Below are 12,956 nucleotides of genomic sequence, written 5' to 3' on the forward strand. Positions count from 1 at the left end.
ACAGAGAAGTCACGGTGACATCTGCAAAGAACAGTCCTTTGGGCCTCCAGCTACTTTCTGTCAGTTCAGAGCAAGTTTAACACCAAATGAAACTGAGCGCTGATGCCCGGGACAGTTCAGCGTTCAGAGGCTTTCGTCTCAGAATTTTGGACGAGGGGTGGGTTATGGCTACTAGGAGCAGCTGCTGGGTTTTATCAGGCGACTCTCTAGTCTCCATCAGGACGGACGTTTCCTTATTGGATGTTTCCTGATTGTCTGTGTTAACGTGAGTGCGCTGATGGGATCTGTAGGCCCAAGAGGGGCTCATCTAGGAGTCAGCATTACGACGGCACTGGTGTCATAACATCTATGGAGGCGCTTGTCTTTTTTCCTAAGGTCTGAATAATTGATTAACATCGGGATTATTTGTTCTTTAAAGGCCAGAACTGGGCTGTGAGTCCTCTGTGCCTGAGGTCCTTTTAAATAGCAGATCTTTAAATATGTTTTCAATGTCTTCAGTGGAAAGTGGTCCATTCCAATCTGTGTGTCCCCCTCCTTATGCCATTTTGGTGATTTATATAATTTACAGGAGATCTTTCCGCTACATTCTTCATAGAAATAGAATGAAAAATACTAAAATTCACTTGATGTCGTAAAGTTTTACACAGTATTGTCTTGTAATTTTTTTTATCTTTATGCTTTCTTGATTATGACTTTATTTTTGTTCCAAATATAAGTAAAATGTACTTTGGGCATTATTACTTTCAGTAATAATGTCAGTTTTTAAATGGGTAAAATTATCTGAAATTTTACATGACTGAGTGAAGTTTTAACCTAACATTTTAAGTGTGAGTAAGAAGGCTGTCGTCAAAATAGCATGAAATTGGAACAGGAGTAGGTATGTGGCCTACTGGCAGATAACAAACCAGCAAACAGATGTTAGAACACATGGAACCTGCAGATATGGAGAAGGTGGCATTTTAATTCAGCGGGGAATTGATGGTTTATTTTAATAAATGGTAATGGGCAAATGGCTATCTATTTAGAAGAAAGTACTATTGGATTTCTACCTCACAACATATTAAAAAACAAATCCCATATACTGAAGAAAAATATAAACAATGTTCAAAGGTTAATTGGAAGAAAATCTCGGAGCCTGTACATATAACCCAGAGTTTGGAAATAACAATTAATAAAGACAGAATACATTGAAGTTTAGAGAGAACAAAAAGATATATTTGTAACAAGACAAATTCATAAACATTAAAGATATGATCTGGTAAAAGAAACCCCTATGATAGTTCAATATATGTAAATCAACTAATGTGACAATCTACACCAAAAAGAGGAAAGATAAAAATCTGATGATCATATCAATAGATGCAGAAAAAGTTTTGACAAGGCTCAATATCTAATTATGATTTAAAAAACTCAATAAAATGAGTTTAAAGGGCATACCTCAACATCATAAAAGTCATATATGACAAATCCACAACTAATACCATATTCTTCTAAGATCAGGAACAAGACAAAGATTTTCACTCTTATCACTGTTTTTCAGGTAGTATCAGAAGTACTAGCCAAAGTATTTAGGTGAGAAAAGGAAATAAATGGTATCCAGTTGTAAAAGAAGAAGTAAAACTATCACAATTTGCAGATGACAGGATAACTACACAGAGAACTATAAAGACTCCACTAAAAAAAAATTATTGGAAATAATAAACAAATATAGTAAAGTGGCAGGCTACAAAATCACAAAAATCTGTTGCATATCTACAGAAAAACAATGAGCTAGCAGAAGAGAAATTAAGACTTTCCATTCACAATCATATCTAAAAGAATAAAATATCTAGGAATAAGCTTTATCAAGGAGGTTCAAGACATAGACACTGAAAACTATGAGACATCACTGAAAGAAATAGGTGACACAAAGCCCAGGAGAGATGTCGGGCTCATGGATTGGAAGAATAACAGCATGACAGTGGGCCTGTTACCTAAAACACAGATTCACTGCAACACTTATCAAAATTCTAATGACATTCTTCACAGAGATAGAGAAAAAAAATCTTAAAATTTATTTCCTATAAATCAATTTTATCCGCAGAAGACCTGAATAGCTAAAATAACCATGGGAAAATAGTAAAGATGGAGGTATCATGCTCTCTGATGTCATAATAGAACACAGAGCTGTAGTTATCAAAACAGCATGGTATTTAAAAACAGATACCTAGATCAATGACTAGAACTGAGATCCCAGAAATATACCCCGGCGTATATGGACAACTAACTTATGACAAAGTCTCCAAGAGCATACAATGGAGCAAGGGAAGCCTTCAGCGGTGCTGGGAAGACTGGACAGGTTCAGGCAAAAGAATGAAAGTAGACCCCTGGCTGACAACATACACAAAAATTAATTCAAAAGGGATTAAAGTCCTGACTGTAAGCCTGGAAGCCAGAAGATACAGAGAAGGAAATTAAGGCATTAGGCCTTGACATCAGCCTTAGTGATGTTGTTGTGGACGCCAACGGCCAGGGAAACACAAGCAAAAATAAACAAATGAGACTAAGCCAAACTAAAATGCTTCTTCGGAGAAAAAGAAATTTGCCTCAGAGTAACCTCCAGACCAGAAGATATTTGTCAATCATCTATCTGACAAGGGGTCAACACCCAAAATATATAAGGAGCTCATACAACTCAACGACAGAAAAAGGAGCAACCTAATTTAAAACGGACAGTGATTCTGACACTTATCCAAAGAAGATGCACAGATGGCCAACAGGCACCTCGAAAACTTTTATCGTCACATAATTTTAGGAAAATACAAATCAAAACCACCATGAGCTGTCACCTCATACCTGTAAGAATGTCTGTTATCCAAAAGGACAAGAAACAACAAGTGTTGGTGAGGATGTGGAGTGAGGGGGACCCTTGTACACAGTGGGTGGCAACCAGTGCAGGCATATGGGGAAAAGTATGGCAAGTAAGGACAGAAATACCGTACAATCCAGCTCATCCACTGCTGGGTATTTGCCCAAAGAATACAAAGACACTTGGTCATGGATGGAAAGCAGTCTTTTAGTGCTGGCCATGATGACACACAGATGTTGAATGATAATACTGTGCACCTGAAATCTATATAACATTATAAACCAAGGTTAATTTGAAAATATACATACCCCCCAGTGTTCATGGAGCATTACTTTTTCAGTAGCCAAGATTTGGAAGTAACGGTCCATTGCCAGTGAATAAAGAAAAAGAAGACATGTGAAGATAATCGAATGCCTCTCAGCTATTTAAAAGAGAAAACAGATGAAGTGTTGCCATCTGTGACAACATGAATAGACCTTGAGGGTATGATGCTTAGTGAAATAAGTGAGACAAACACCGTCTGACTTTACTCATATGTGGGACATCAAGAAATAAAACGAATGAACAAACAAAACAAACTGTCAGACTATAAGAACAAAATGGCAGTCACCAGAGGGAAGGAGGAAGGGTAGTAAACTGGGCCAAAGGGGTGAGTTGCGCAGTCATGGATGGAAACTAGTCTTTTGGTGGTGGCCATGATCATCCACAGATGTTGAATGATAATACTGTGCACCTGAAATCTATATATGTTATAAACCAAGGTTAATTCAATAAAAATTTAAAAATAGAAGCCATCTTGATGTCAGCAGATAAGCAGATTGGGGGGAAGATTTGCAGGGTGTTCAGCAGATAAACATCTACTTATCACAGTCACAGAGTTGGTGAAGATTGACAAGAAGTGTGGGCTCAGCATGCAGTACACTCAAGAGAAAAATGCGTGCAGATCACAAACAGGCAATTCATCCAACACAAATCCCAGGTGCCAAATATGCACATGAAAATTTGCTTACTGATGGGAAAATGCCAATTAAGATAATAAAATAGCACATTACATCAGTAAGATGGGGGGAATAAAAGGAATGAAAATACCAGTTATTGATGGTAAAGCAAGTAAAAATCATCTTTTCACATATTTCTAGAAGAAAAATATTTATTATAACAAATGCTATTTCATTTATTCTTCCCACTCCACTGCCAGAATGGAGCCACTCTGAGAGCAGGGATCTTTGTTTTAACAGTTGTTGAATCTTCATTTCTAAACCAGTCCCAGGCACGGAGTCAGTGCTTAATAAATATTTTCTGAACAGTTACACATAAGATGCTAGTAATCCCTTAGCAAACAATCTTTGGGCTTCTATTAAAATAAAAAAATATACACATACCTTTGGACATACAATCCTACTTCTGGAAATCTCACAGAGTGACAAGGCATCATTATATAGGAATAAATGACTTATAAAAATGTTTACTGCAGCATTGTTCAAAGCAGCAAAAAAACAAAACAAAACAAACAAAAAAAAAACAAAACAAAACTGTGTCACCGCTCACCAGTTGGGGAATTGTTGAATATAGACTTGAAATGTCTCTAAAATATTAAAAATATTAAAATTTTTTTTAATATTAAAAATAACATTTAAAAATAACATGCTGAATTTTTAGCAGGAGGCCAAGAAGGGTTTCGACAACGCACCAAAAACGAGGAAAGCAATCGGCAGATTGCACAGGCGATGAGATGTCTGAAAACACCAAAGCCTGGGAACAGAGATTCCTGCCAGGCGTGGGCCTGTGTGTTGTGTTACATGGAGAGAGGCTGGCAAGGATGAACACCAAGTGCTTACTTTGGTTACTGGTGGGGAAGGAGACACAGAAAAGGGGGACTGAAAACAAACAAAAACAATTAAAAGCAAATTTTCACCCTCGTGTGCATATGCGTTCATGCAAAGCAGTGGCCCCCACAGTCATTTCTTATAAATGCTAATAATGTCCCCCCCTGGGTGATAGGACTTCTTATGACTTCTACTTTCTTTCTCATAATTTCATGTATTCCTTGAATTCTTTCAGAGTACATATATGTTACTGGCACACACAGAAAAATGAAAAAGAAGGACTTAGGCAGCAACAGAAGGGCACAAGGCTGGGAGCTGGGGTCGCCCCAGTTCTGGAGAAGGGTCACTGAGTAGCCAGGGCTGCTGCACCCTTAGGTCTTCCCTGATGTCTCCCAGCTGCGGGCTCAGTGAAGGGTCAGTGGGCAACAGCTTCCAGAATTTTCTTACTCCTGCACCTCCCCATGTGACCAGCCTGTCTGGCCAGTCGTGCTGCCAACAATTTCGGCTCCCCGAGCAAATATTTATGTCCCTTAAACAACACAAGGAAACATTTAAGTAACTTGACTGGAAGAAATCGCCCACTACTTACACTTCTTTTTGGCTTCTTAACAGTGTCTGTGCAGGTGATTTTCCACGGGTTCTAGAAATGCATGGGCTCCCCGGGGCTCCCGCCGCTGGTGTGACAGGTCACGGTTTCTCAAGTGGAGCCCGGGTGAGGCTCGAGCAGCTTCAGGCTGGGTGGAGCCAGGAAGTGCAAGGGCAGCAGCCCAGGGTGCATGCGAGGTCCTGCGGCTCCAGGGGTCTCCCCGCCTGGGACACTAGCCTCCTTTCCAGCGGGACAGATGGACAGAGAGGACACTGCTCCATCCACAACAGCCAAGACACGGAGACACCCACGTGCCCAAGGGCGACGCGGCCCACACGCGCGGGGCAAAGCAGTCAGCTTTAAAGAGAGAGACGGAATCCCGCCATTTGCTGCAACAGTGAGGGGGTTATGCTCAGTGAAATGAACCAGAAGGAGAAAGACAAACATCAAAGAAAGACAAACATGATTTTACTGATATACGAAAGATGGTGGATGAATGAAAACCTTAGACAGATGATAAATTGGAGGGAAAGGATGTAGCGAGGGTGGTGAGGCCCGTGGAAGGTGCCGATGGAAACCAGCTCGCTGTGCTCAGGTGTCTACACAGGCAGGTGTCTACACAGGCAGGTGGTCCACACAGAGGTCAAGCGCAAAGCTATCCACCCGAGAAGCAAGACCAATATAATAAAAATATGTGGAAAACAAAGACGGGCATGAACACGGCAATGCCACCACCCAGAGTCACAGTTATCTTCCAAATTATTTTATGGACAAATTATTTCAGGACAAATTATTTTATGAATAAAAGATGCAGCTTGGAAAAGCGATGAAACGAATGACTTGCCAGGAGGCCCCTCACCTCTGCGTATTGTGTACGAGTCTCACAACACGGAGCCACTGTCTGGGTGACCACGACGCTGTCATCACCCCTGACAAAGCTGGCAGTGATCCCACAGTATCTGGCCTCCAGCCCATACCAAATTTCCCCAATAGTCTCAAAAAAGTATGGTGATTTCTCCAAAAATTAAGAAAAATTTATTGTATGATCCAGCTAATCCGCTTCTGGCTACTTACCCACAGAATACAAAACCACTCACTTGAAAATATACCTGCACCCCAGTGTTCGCGGAGCATTACCTTTTCAGGAGCCAAGATTGGAAACCACCAAATGCTCACGGCGGGGAGAGTGGATAGTGCCGTGGACTTCAAGTGGAGGAGGCCCTCGTGTGCTGGCCGGCCCCGCCAGGTGGAGCGCCCCACGCAGACGGCCGGGTCTCCAGTCCCCGCCACTGGAGCCTCAGGCCACGCCCAGGAGCACCGGTGAGCCACAGGCCACCGTCTGCTGACCACGTTCCTTTATCGGGGCGGGGGTCCTGGCCCGGGGACTGGGCGCGGACTGGCCCGCCGGTGGCCTAGTCCTTTTCTAAAACATGATCCATCCACAGTATGGGGCTGGACCAAGCTGTCCGTCACACCATCTCTGAACAGGTAAGTGGCATTTAGTTGTGGCGCCTGTATTCTACAGCATTGCCATGTGTGCCGTGCGTGTTCATGCGGGTGTGTGCGACGGCATGTTATTCTAGCGCACAGCGGCACTGAGCGGGCAGAGCAGGCCCAGGCGCCACAGACAGGCCTCGGCTGACCCAGGGTGCTAAGGGGCAGGAGCCGGAGCCAAGCGCACCCCTGGGCGCATTACCACCCGCGGGGGCTTCTTGCCCTGCCCCAGAGCCTGTCTTTTCTGCTGTGAAATCGGTGGAGTGGAGGCCCCGGCGCTGCCGTGAGCACCAACCAGCCTGTCTGCTCTGCGGTCTGGCAGCGTCTGCGCTTGCCCGGGTGAGTGAGGTCTGAGAGCAGACACCTGTGCAGAGGCGAGCAGGGTGCCCCGGGAGGGTCCTGACCCCCTGGCAAAGGTGGGTCATGCAGTGGGAGTCCGGGGCAGGGCACAAGTCTGCAGTGCTGACCCCCGGCCCCGTGGGGATGCTCGCTCGGGCCAGCCTCGCTCTCCCAGGGCCACCTGGCCGGGCGGCACCCGGCAGTGGACGCGTCAGGAGAGGGAACTCGGGGGTGGCCGCCTTCTAGCTTCAGCCTCTCTTCCTCGGTATTTCCTCAGCAATTTGTATGCAGACTTCAGTCTTCTCATTAGGATTTCTGATATACGAGTGAGAGGGAAAACTAATAAAGCCCAAATTTTAAAAAGCCGCCCTCAGGAACGAGCGCCCGCCGCTACACTGAGTTAAAATAAGACCAGGAAAGTGCGCACTGGGGCTCAAAAAGTGTTGCCACCCGCCACAGAGGAGGGAGGCCCAACGGCACGGACATGCGTGGGTGGGGCTGGGGGGGCAGGATGGGAGGGTTGGGGGGACCCCTCATTGTGGGCCCCAAACGTGGCCTGGCTTTGCGGCATCTCCCGTGTGTGACAAAGTGGACGTGACATATCCCCTCCAGCCTGCACCGCACCCTGTAGCTGCAGTGGAGATGCCCCACGGGGGCGGGTTCTGGTGGGAAGAGGCCCAGAAGTGGCACTGGCAGAGCCCCCGGGCCTGGGCATCAGATCCAAAGTGGACATGGAGAGAGACAAGACTGGGGAGAACATGGCAGGGTGCCGGTCACCTGGGGGCCAGTCAAGTGACCAAGACACCATCAAAAAAGGGATGGAAGGAAAAAATATTTCAAGTAATTGCAGCTAGAAATTCCAAATTTCCTAACAACCATCAACCCAAATTTTCAAGAAAGTCCATCAATCCTGTGGATGGAGAAAAACGCACCAAGTTCAATGAAAACCAGATCACTGGGAGTCGGAGGCAAAGAAGAAAACCTTAAAGTTACACACAAAAAGAAGCATATTTTCAGATCGCTGTGACCTTGGTTTAGGCAAAAAAATCTCTTTACAATAGAAAAGCATAAACTACAATTGAAAAATAAGTTAAATTAGACTTTTTCTAAACTGAAGACTGCACTTCAATAAAGAGACTGTTAAAGATGTGACTACGTAACCTCAGGTGGGGGAGAGTATTTGAAAAGCATCTGATAGGAAAATATACACGTGACTTTTAGGATTTAATAAAAGAAGACAAAACTTCAGCTGAGCAACTGCTTGAATAAAGAGAGAACTGCGTGGCAATAGGCGCGGACAGTCGCTGCGTGCCATTGCTGGCCAGGCCATGGGGCCGTGACTCACGCGCACTCGTGACCAGCTGCAACCAAAACGTGGAAAAAACCACTTGGGACTTATTTTATCCTGTGACCCGAGCCTTCATCTCTGTAGTCACTGACTGTGGAGAGACGGCTCCGCAGCTGGGGGCGCCTGATCCGAGCAGCTCTGCACAGGCCTCGCCGGAAATGCCAGGGCCTGGCTGGTGGAGGGACGTGGGCTTTGACCCTGTGGTGCTCCCGAGCCAGGCTAAGCGCACAGCCCAGCTCAGAGGGCACTCGGCAGCAGGCGGCTGAGGTCCCAGGCCGGTGGCCCGCCAGCCACAGCGCACTGGGCTGCGGCCCCGCGTGTTGACCACAGTGGAGGCTAACGCGTGTGCTTGCAAACACTCAGCAGGCACTTGCAGAGGGCGAGCTCCTCATTCCGGCTTTTTTCGGAAGGAGCAATTGGAAGCCACGGTGGGGGCTGAGCCTGGGGGTCTTTGGGGGCTGCTGTGTGATGTGGCTTAATCCTGCCCAGGCCTCCCAGAGGCAGCCTAACGGCCTGCGAAGGCCCAGGGGCCCCCGTGCAGCACAGGCCACACGGGGAGAGACCTGACCTCGGACAGTCATGAAATGAAGGGCATCTGGGAGGGGGTGGCGGGAGGCGTAGGAAGTAGTGGCCCCAAATGTCACTGCAAAGACGGGAAGGAAAATACTAGAGGTTCATTTACACCCTGATGTTTGGGAAATTCTCCCTCTGATGACGCTTTCACAAGGTGATGTCATCTGCCCTCCTGGTGCGACCAACTAATCTACAGAAAAATGTACGCAGCCGTGTGACTGCTGGAATACTTGCCTTTCGATTTAAAAAATTTCGAGGCGGCACCTCTCCATGAAGTGACGCTAATACAGACACAGAACAGGGCTTGATGTCGGGGGCCTTGACCTGTGGTGATAGTGGAGCACGGAGGAGGGCGTGAGCTGGAGGGAGAGCGTGTGGGCAGCAGGCCAGAGGCGAGGCCCAGGGTGAGGGGTCAGATGAAGATGCTACTCGGAGCCCAAAGCCAGCCACTGTGGGGGCAGGGAGAACCGACTTGGGGGACCAAGGCCAAGCCTGCGGCTCCTGGTCTCTCACAGCGGAAGCCAGCGTGCGTCACCCGGAGAGAGACTGAAAAGTGCAGCACTTAGAAGAGTGGCGAAGGCAGACAGGGGGCTGGAAACCCCGAGGGAAGCGACCTTTATTTTTCAATTAGACCTTTGGGAGCTGTTCATATTTTAAGATGCTGGTCACAGATAATGCCTATAATAATAAAATCGAATGAGTTGATAAGTAAATCAGCAAAATAAAAGAGATCTGAACCCACCAGGGAAACCGGACTCTACTATTGTGGAGCGAAGAGAAAACGGCCGATGTCCGTGAGGGTCGTGCGTGACCCCGGGCGTGTACGGCGGGGGTAGGTGGGGGGCGCAGACTACCAGCCGAGCCACTGGCTGCGGAGTGAGGTCACAAAGGGACGGGAGGACGCAGAGCGACGTGACTGCACTGCCTTCGTGTCTTTTTAAAACATAAAGTGTAAAGGAAAGAAAATAAGCAATTACCCCCCAAAGTATGGGGCTGTGTGCCCTGGAGTAACACCAGGAAGGCTGTGGGGGTCAGGTCCTCCAAGCCCCTCACCTGCCGCGGGCCCCGATCAACCACACGCAAAGCACCTTCCTCTTTATACCGCGACTGGCTTTTTGACAGGAAACTGAGAGTGTAGAGAAAGATAAAAATTACCTACCGGCCGCCATCCAGAGACAGCGGCTGCGACTCTGGGGTGGGAGTTTCCATTGCCACTTTTAAGAAATGCCACGCCGGGGCCACACGCCACTTCCTGTTTCGTGACCTGCTTCTCAGAGTGTGTCAGGCTTTGGCCTGGCGAGGCTGGGCACCCTACTTGAAGGGCACCCTTGGGTGACACACCCAAGCCGCTTCTACTCCAAGTCAGAAATATGCTGCCCGAGGCTGTGCTCAGTGCTTTCTCCTCGCTGTGCCCCTGTTAGTCTTCGTGGAGGCTGAACTCTCAGAAGCAGAACTGGGCAGCCCGGAGCCTGCCCGTGGCGCCTGCCCAGGCCCGGCGGCCACTCACGGCAGCTGGGCAGGAGGAGCAATTCCTGACTTTCTCTAATGAAGATTATTCCTTTTATCCTAAGCTTATAAAAAAGTCATTACTTCCCTTTTAACCTAATTTTTTGCAGAGTGAGGAACACATACATGTTGAAAATCAGAAAATTCAGATCTGTGTAAAGAAATCACTCAAAATCCCACCACCAGTGGAGACTCTGATCATTCGGGGCACAGATTTCTAGTCCTTATATAGACATATGCGCTCTAAAAACACGGGGCCAAACTGCTTATACAGTGTTAGGACTTGATTATTTCAGTCAGCAAGACAATATAAGTTACACCTAATAAACCCAATTCTGGGAGCATTGTCATTAACTGTCACAGACTTCCCCTTAATTTATTTAGCCACTATTGGTCAAATAAGTAATTTTCAGCTTTAAGTAGTGTAAAGAAACTGCTGAACACCCTTGTAAAATATGTAATTAGTTGATCAGCTGTTTTTTGAGCTATATGGCTGTAAGTGGGCTAAGTGAAGTGAAAGAATTTACACATTTTGGGGCCTCCCCGGTGGCACAGCGGTTGAGCGCTGGGTTGCGAAGCTGCCCGCGGCCTCTGCGGCGCTGGTTTGATCCCCGGCTGCTCCCCGGCCACCGGAGGAGGGTCCCACATGGCGCGCAGACCTCTCCTGCCGCCCGCTGCTCCCCTCAGCAGTGTCCTTCGGTCCTTCTGCCTGCTCTGCTCCCCGCTCTGGCTCTGGTGAATTCTCTCCCCCTCCCGCGCTTCTGACTGTACCCAGTGCTTGTATGTATCAATCAATCAATCAATCAATAAATCTTAAAAAAAAAAAAAAGAGAATTTACACATTTTAAGACTCTTGTGCTGTGATGCTGAGTTGATTTCTAGAAAGGCAACACTGGTTTACAATCTCCCAGCTAGAAAGCCCATCTCCCGCGTCCCTAAGCAGCGGCCTTGATCAAGTTTCGAAAGCGTTTGTTCATCTATGTGAAAAGTGAGAGACAAATGTCTTCATCTCCTCTTCTGTTCATGTGATCCTGGATCTATTAGCCACCAGTTTCTCGCTGATGAACTGTTCATCCGTGTCCCCTGCCCGCTTATGTTGAAGTGTTCCCCATTTCCTTAAGGCTCCCTCTTCATAGAATAAGTGTACCGAATCTGCACCCTGATTTGCCACGCATGCGCTAAATCTTTTCCTTGATTTAACTTCATGGACATTTATTGGGTACAACAGCTCTCATCTTATCCACTCAATTTATTTCTCTTTCTTGCCCATCTTGGCCTTGGGTGTCCACATTTACAAACATCTTCCCCACCCCGAGAATACAGAAAGACAGCAAGCTTACCTCTTTGTCACTATTAATTAGGAATATTTTAAATGCATAAAAATCTCAGAAATTAATGTGACAGCCCGAATCGTAACTAGATAGTAGTAGTTTGTCATGCTTTACTTCTCCTTCTCTACCCTCTTTTTATGTCACAGCTGTAGCTGAGGCGGGACCATCCGTCTCTGCCCTCTGTCTCCGAAAGCAGTTGTTGCCTTGAAGCAGGGGGGACCATCATCTTGCGTGATCCGAGCCCTTACGAAGTGTGCACGGGCAGTTGTCAGCAGCACAAATCCTTGCTGCGCACGTTTTAGGCGCTTATGGAAACGGCCTCCTATAGCATCTAACCTTGCGAGGGCACGCACGGCCCACCGGGTGCCCCGTTGAGGTGACACGGAATTCAGTGGGTGCCCTGGCCTGCCGCGAGCATCTGCCTGCTCTTTCTGACTGCTCAGGGGACTCTTTGGGGCCCTGGGGCGGCTCAGGCCCCACAGGACCAGCCATCTGTATTTCCAGCCCACAGTGCCCTCCCTACCCGTCGCCTCCTGCCCTTGCTCTGTCTCCTCATTCATGTGACCGGGGCTGTGATGGTTCCTCCCGGTGGTCCCCCGGTGTCCCTGGGTCCATGTGTTCCTTCCAGCGCCCACCAACACCCCAGGGTGCTGCCGCCTGCCTTTACTGTCAGACTCCTGTGAGCCCCTCCAGGGAGGGTCTTTGTTTCTCCAGGGCATCTCAGTCCTTGGAACGTATGGATCTGCAGCAAATCTTTCTTTCGTTTTTGATTTTTTCCCTCAAATTGTATTGCTTGGCCAGTCATTTACATGTGTCTAACTTTGCGGGTGCATCTGCACACGCCTCCGGGCTGCTGCGGCCCCTCCTCCTACCCGCTCCTCTCCCCCACCCTGCTGGTGACCTCTGGTAGGTTTTAAAGGAATCTGAGAGTCAACTTGGCTGTGCTTCGGGTGCAGCTTGCGTTCTCTGGGTATTTATATTCCACAAGTGCGGGAAGCCATCTGGTAACTGTCTTTTCCTTTCTGACTTACTTCGTGCACATCAGCACCTCGAGATCCATCCATTTTGCCCCCAAAGGCACAATTTCATCTTTTGCAGCAGCTGA

Source organism: Talpa europaea, assembly GCF_964194135.1.
Source record: "Talpa europaea genome assembly, chromosome: 4".
NCBI classification, from domain to species: domain Eukaryota; kingdom Metazoa; phylum Chordata; class Mammalia; order Eulipotyphla; family Talpidae; genus Talpa; species Talpa europaea.